Consider the following 7,508-nt stretch of genomic DNA (forward strand, 5'->3'; position numbering starts at 1 on the left):
GTATGAATGTGAGAATTGGATCATAAATAAGGTTGAGTGCTGTAGAATCGATGCTTTGCAACTGTGGTGTTGGAGAAGACTCTTGAGAGTCTCTTGGATAGTAAGGAGGTAAAAACAGTCAGTCTTAAAGAAAATCAACCCTGAATGTTCATTGGCAGGCCTGATACTGAAGCTGAAGTTCCAACACTTTTTGGCCACCTATTGCAAAGTGTCAATTCATTGGAAAAGATCCTGATGCTGGGAAAGATTGCGGGCAGGAGGAGAATGGGGTGACAGACGATGAGATGGCTGGATGGCATCACTGACTCAACGGACATGAGTTTGAGCAAACTCCAGGAGACAATGAAGGACAGGGAAGCCTGGCATGCTGCAGTTCATTATTTCACAAAGAGTTAGACACAACTGATTGACTGAGCACAGGCACCCACACACATTCTAGGAAAATTTCCATCAGTAATTGGATTTGAGGAAAGTGTTAACCATCACAATACTTAATTTTTAAATTAAAATTTGGTATTTGGAGACTTAAATAACCATATTTCTATCTAAAACTGTTAATGAGCTTATCTGCTCATTGAATTTATCTTCTGAGTAAGTTGTTGCAAGGTATTTTTAATAAAAGTGATAGAACATATACCAAATACAATATATTACATATTATTGTTGGGAAAAGGAAGATAGAGATATGTGTTTACTTAACAGAAAGTTGTAGTCTAGTTAATAAACTTTGTACTCAGACTGTGTATGTTTCCATCAAACTGCAACCTACATTATCTCGCCTCTTAAGTTGTTGAATTTTACAAGTGTATATTCATGTATATATGTATATACATCTTGCCTGGAGAATCCCAGGGAGAAAGCAACCTGGTGAACTACAGCCCATAATGTCACAAAGAATCAGACACAACTGAAGTGACTTAGCATGCACAAACATACATATATATGCTGCAGGTATGTTTGTACATGTGGTAAATAAGTGAATATATATGTTGTTGTTGTTGCTGTTGTTCGCATTTAACCTGAACAAAGAGGGTACCTTGTGTCTTCTCATTTCATAAGATATTTTAAGAGAGATTGACATACATGTTCAACATTTCTTTAATTTTTACAGATTAAATAATTTTTGTTTTCATAGAATAGTATTATATGAATGTCATGCCGTTATCTAACTTCTGTCTATGAACTGGAGGACAATAAACTGTGAATGGCTACAACATCTTATTGGACCTCTGGTCTTTCAGAAATATGAGTCTCTTACTACACTGAATATGGAAATCTCCTTAAGATACCTGAGGAAAAAAAAAATTATTGTAGAAAAAAATTTATTTACTATGGAAGAGTTCCTGGGTCATGTAATTTCTTGAAATATCCTAAATGTTTTCAAAATACATCAAAGTGTATATCAGTTGGTTCTTATCAGGTAGATTCTAATATATATGATGAAATATATATGTATAAAGTGATATAGAGTCAAGTGACACATTTTAAAGTCTATCAAACTTTTATATGGCTGTTTTCATTTGAAAAAGTCAATTTTGTATAGTGATACTTAATTTTTTTAGTACAGAGAGTGATTATAATAAAACATAACCAGCCAATGTGTTTAATTGTGGACTAGAGAATAAGTTTTCCCTAAAGGTCTTAAAATATGTGTATATATATATATATAAGAAGATTTTGTAATGATTAGGCAGTCAACCCTGCTGAGTCTTTAAATTCTTGCATAAGGTTGGGAAAATGACACATTGGTTTAAATACTGTTGTTCACCTTAGTATTCATGCTAAATGATTGAAGCCTTAAAATACACTGAGGGGAAAAAATAGTTCCTAAAATGTATTTTAAATTATAGATTTTTAAAATATACTTTATGCCTCTCTGCAGCACTGCCACATTAAATATTTAATAATTAAGAATATATGTGATCTTTCTATGACCTCAAGCAATAGGATATTATTTAAAAAAGAATTATCAGAAAATGAATCGTTGTGAGTCTCTAATTATTACCTCTAATGGGGTAGTGTGGAATCATTTTTTAAACTGTAATTTTGCAGCTCCATCTCCTGTTCCTTGTTTAATATTTTATTCCAAACAAAATATCCTAGAATAATAAGCTTTATATCAGTGTAAGAGGAAATATGCCTCAGTGGAAAGGAACTTTACATGTTTTATGAAATGAAAGACAGTTGTTATGTCTATTTATCTGGTGGGTAACTTATGCTTTCAAGGCAGGCATGAAGTACATGGATGGATGAAGGCAAAGAAGAAAAAGTCACAGTAAAATCATTCAGTATCAGCTCTTCAGATGATGAGTAAGTCATCTTAGTCATCTTATTTCCTCTGAAGTAAGTCTGAAGAAACTGTAGTTTAATATAACTCATGTTTAAAACAAAAACATATGTCTACTCTGAGACATTATATTTAACATGTTAAATTGTACTTTAGTGCTTATATATGTAAGTTAAGTTTTATTTTTTACATGCAGGTGTACTTTAATTGGGCTACATCGGGGCTGGCTAAGTTATACATTTATTACCTGTATGCTTTCTGCAAAAATAATATAAAGGTATATATTTGCGATTTATTTGATCTTTACTGAATTTGAATCCTCTCAGGTTTACAAGGTTTACAAGGGGCTGGGGAGAATCTTGGTGCAGTGAACTAGGACCAGTATTCAGTGAAGGTGAAAAGTGAAAGTGAAAGTCACGTCTGACTCTTTGCAACCCCACGGACTCTACACTCCATGGGATTCTCCAGGCCAGAATACTGGAGTGGGTAACCTTTCTCTCCTCCAGGGGATCTTCCGGACCCAGGAATCAAACCGGGATCTCCTATTTGCAGGTGGATTCTTTACCAACTGAGCTGTGAGGGAAGCCCCAGTATTCAGTGGTCCTGTCTATCCTCAACCTGAGAGGACATGTCCCCAAGAACATGCTTGTCTTCCTAAGGAATGTATCTGTTTCATTCTTATTTTATCTTCAAGTTTCTGCATTAAGCTTAGCATGTAATCATATTCACCAATATTTTGGGGATGATGAATGTTTATAAAATACATCTACTATTTCAAAAAATAGATGTACATAGTAAAAGTTTATGCAGTTCCACTAAAAAAATATTTTGCAATGTATGACTCCATAGGCATGCTACCTATTAACACTTCCGTTTTATAAACTATTTTATTATAACCTATTAATATTAGAAATGCACTATATTGTCTACATCCATGGCTTTCAGTTCTACATATTTCTCTAGTTTTCATCTCCAGAAATGAGTTACTAATATCTTAAATTAATTCTATAATATTTTTATCATTTATTACAGAATTCAAACTTCAAATGAAAATTGGAGATACCATGCAAAAATATATACGAATTAGAATAGTAACTTGGGGGAGCTATATTTTGATAAAAAATAAGGACACATTTAATTGCTTCTTCAGCAAAATTATTTAGGTTGAAATTTATAATTTTAAGTTTATGGACCTAACAATAGTAAGCTAGTTCTCAAATCTCACCTGGTGAACAAAAATGTTAATGTTGCTTTCTCTTTCCTTGCCAAAGTTTCTGTGGTGTGTGTGACTCTTTGCAACCCTATGGATTGTAGCCCGCCAGGCTCCTCTGTCAAGGGGATTTTCCAGGCAAGAATACTGGGGTGGGTTGCCATTGCCTTCTCCAGGTTCTGGCTTTGATCTAAAATATACTTTAAATAGGTGTTATTTTAATTTGCTTAGCTCACATTGAAGATCCAAGCCATTTCCTAACGTAATGGCAGTAAAGTATAATTACACTTGTTTATAATTTGATTGATAATTTATTTAAATTTTTTGGTAAATGCAGTGTCATAAATCCTTCCAGGCCTCAATATATTCTTTTATATTAATTTCAATTAAATGTCTAGTTTGATATTTTGTCAAAATCAAGGCAATGACTTTGATTTTGGAAGAGGAGACTGGGATGTGGGAGATTTCTTTCTTTAGGGGAAAACTAGTTACTAGATTTCTGTTAGGTGTTTCTGAACTAGTGTTTGTTTTGGCATTTTTCCTTCATCTATCAAGTGGATTTTTAAAAATCAATAATAGATGGCCCCAAACTGATTTATTTAATTTATAGAGAAGATTTTATACCATTCAATATTTTTAATAATTATCACAGTATATGGAATCTGAGGTGAGAGAAAGTCTGATTATTAACTTTCTATATGCTCCTTCAGGTGCCTCCTTAACATATAGTTTCCTCTTGTCAAGATTTTGAAATTAACCATGGGAGACATTTTGTGTATAAATATAATTTTATATATGTAAATAATTTTAGATATATCTGAGATACTTATTACTTCTCTTTCTAGACTGATACAATTATTATATATGCATTTCTTTTTGAGATCAGACATATTTCATGGTAATTTAAAGTAGAAATAGAAAAGTAACTATACATGAATTCTTATATTCATAATGACATATTTATAAATTATTACAAGCTTTTCTCAAACGGCCTAGTGTTTCTCACCTACTCACCTTTTCTTACTGCTAACCTAATATCCTTATTATTTCTTAGCATAACAGCCTGCTATTAACACTTGTTTGTTTCAGTCTACTTTTGCTACATCTCTCCAAGGTCCTCAGGTGGACTTCCTGGCAGTCATGCACCGCCATGATAGAGAATAGCTGTAAACTTTAAGTTCAGAAAATCAGTTTGGCTTATATTTTAGAGTTTCAGAAAATATCAATGTATTGTATCCATAGTAAAGATACACAACAAATGTTAGGAATATTTACTATACTTTTTTGTAATTTTGCTAAATATTTTAAAAGCAAGGAGCCTCTAGTTAATAAGATATTATTTGCCTTGGGAATACGCAAAGGTCAGGTTTGTGTCAGAAAATAAAGGCAAATTTTAAATTCATTAGCTTTGAATTAATCATTTTATCATGCTATTTGATTCAAAGTTAATGTCAGTGTTAAGTTTATATTTAATTCATTCTCAAACTTTTCCTTGTGTCTGGTGGTTTTTTTTCCTGAGTTCATTAAATCTCTTCTACATTCACAGGAATAACAAAAACTAATTGATTAGAATTATGGGGCTTTCCTGGAGCTCAGTTGGTAAAGAATCTGCCTGCAATGCAGGAGACTTGGTTCAATTCCTGGGTCGGGAATATCCCCTGCAGAAGGAAATGGCAACCCACTCCAGTATTCTTACCTGGAGAATCCCTTGGACAGAGGAGCCTGGCAGGCCACAGTCCATCGTGTTGCAAGAGTTGCATGTGACTTACCGACTGAATGACAACAAATTGATTAGAAAGGCTATAAATGTTATCATTCTCTTCATACCAGTTCACAGCCAATATAAATTCAAAACACAGAAACACAATAGACATTTCACATTAGAGTATATTTAACCAAATTTTATGTACGTTAAAATTTTTATTACTTATATGAGTGACTTGAGTAGAAGACTAGGTTTATAACAAGAAAACAAAGTTTCAGTGTATCCCCTTGAAGATATTTTAAAAGGAAGAAAATAATTTATCTTGGCAAACTACCTAAACTTTTCTTATTTTTATTATCAAAATATGTTGAACTTTACATTATGTAAAATCTTTATTTTTATTTCATACTTTGTTAAGTCTCTATAGTTTAATAAACACAGATTCAGTATATTGACTAAAGGAAGATATATTAACTAAGGTGATTCAAGAACATCTTCTTGCATGTTATAATCATCATCTTTTTCTCTTAAGTAAAGTCAATATTGTACATGGAATTCTCAGATATGGTCTGCTTTCATATTTTTGTTTAAGTCATGAAAACAGGAAATCAAAGTGTCAAAACAGACTTTATACTTCTTGGTCTTTTCCAATATGGCCCAATGGACACCGGTCTCTTTGTTGTCATTGCAATCCTGTTTTCGGTGGCTCTGATGGGGAATATCATGCTGATTCTTCTCATTCAGTTGGACACCAGACTCCGCACTCCAATGTACTTCCTACTCAGTCAACTCTCTTTCATCGACATGATGTACATCTCCACCACTATGCCCAAGATGGCAACTAACTTTCTGTCCAATAGTAAGACCATTACATTTGTAGGTTGCGAGACTCAAGCATTTGTGTTCTTGGTCCTTGGTGGAACTGAAGCTCTTCTTCTTGGTTTCATGTCTTATGATCGCTATGTAGCCATCTGTCACCTTTTACGCTACCCTGTACTCATGAGCAAAAAGATCTGTTGGTTCATGGTCACATGTGCGTGGACCAGTTGTTCTATCAACTCTTTAATACATACATTGTGTGCATTTCAACTCCCCTTCTGTAGATCTCGACTTATTAATCACTTTTTCTGTGAAGTTCCATCCATGTGGCCACTGGTGTGTCAGGACACTTCTCAGTATGAACATACAATACTCCTGAGTGGACTTATCATTCTGTTGTTACCTTTCATGGCCATTTTAGCTTCCTATGCCTGTGTGCTTACTGTGGTATTCCAGATGAGTTCAGGAAAAGGGCAGACCAAAGCTCTCTCCACTTGTTCCTCTCACCTGACTGTGGCAAGCCTGTTCTATGTAACCTCCCTCTCCACCTATACAAGGCCACACTCCTTGCATTCCCCGGAAGAGGACAAGATAGTAGCTGTGTTTTATGCCATTATTACACCTCTTCTGAACCCATTTATCTACAGCCTGAGGAATAAAGAAGTTATAAGGGCCTTGAGGAGAGTATGTGTACAGAAGATATGACTGTAGGAATTCCTTATTGATTGAGACTGAATAATATAAAAAAACTGTGCTTGAAATACTGTCTTGGAATATATAAATGATAATAAAAGCTGCCTAGTAATATATGAATCCTAAGAAATATTTATGAAGGAAAAACATGATAAAAGTCTTTATTACTCCTGATATCAGAATTGCCTTGAACATTGTTAATATAACTAGATGCATTTTCAATACAGACACTTGAGAAACACTGTATTGTCTAGCTTATTTAATTTTGAACACAATAAAATTCGACCCTTTTAATCCAATGTTTTCATATTATGAATATTTTGAACAGGACATTTCAAACCTGCGATCCAAAGCAAGCATGGGGTTCCCAGGTGACTCAGTGGCAAAGCAATCTGCCTGCCGATGAAAGGATGTGCAGGAGATGCGGGTTCCAGCCCAAGATTGGGAAGCTCCCTTGGAGACAAAATGACAATCCACTTCAGTGTTCAGTATTCTGGGCTGGAAAATCCTATATACAGAGGAGCATGGCAGGCTACAGTCCATAGTTTTGCCAAAGACAGACATGACTGACAGACCCAGCACACATTCAAAGCATCTGGAATATACTTTATCCTAATATACCTCTAGAGACGCTATAAGTGACAAATTTTTTTAGAAGGCATGTTATATAATTCAATCATTCAACATATTTTTAGCGGCTTAACAATATGTGTATCACTGGTGATAACTGCATAATCAAAAATGAACAATAACATATCTCTGAAATCAACTAATTTCAAAATTCAATATGACTG

At 34.0% G+C, this 7,508-nt stretch overlaps 1 pseudogene; it reads left to right on the top strand.

The window, feature by feature from the left end:
* The first annotated feature begins 5,751 nt into the window (after positions 1-5,751).
* LOC136157666 (olfactory receptor 2AK2-like) lies at positions 5,752-6,726 on the top strand (annotated as a pseudogene).
* Positions 6,727-7,508: the final 782 nt, after the last annotated feature.

Source organism: Muntiacus reevesi, chromosome 1 (assembly GCF_963930625.1).
Source record: "Muntiacus reevesi chromosome 1, mMunRee1.1, whole genome shotgun sequence".
In the NCBI taxonomy this organism is placed as follows: Eukaryota; Metazoa; Chordata; class Mammalia; order Artiodactyla; family Cervidae; genus Muntiacus; species Muntiacus reevesi.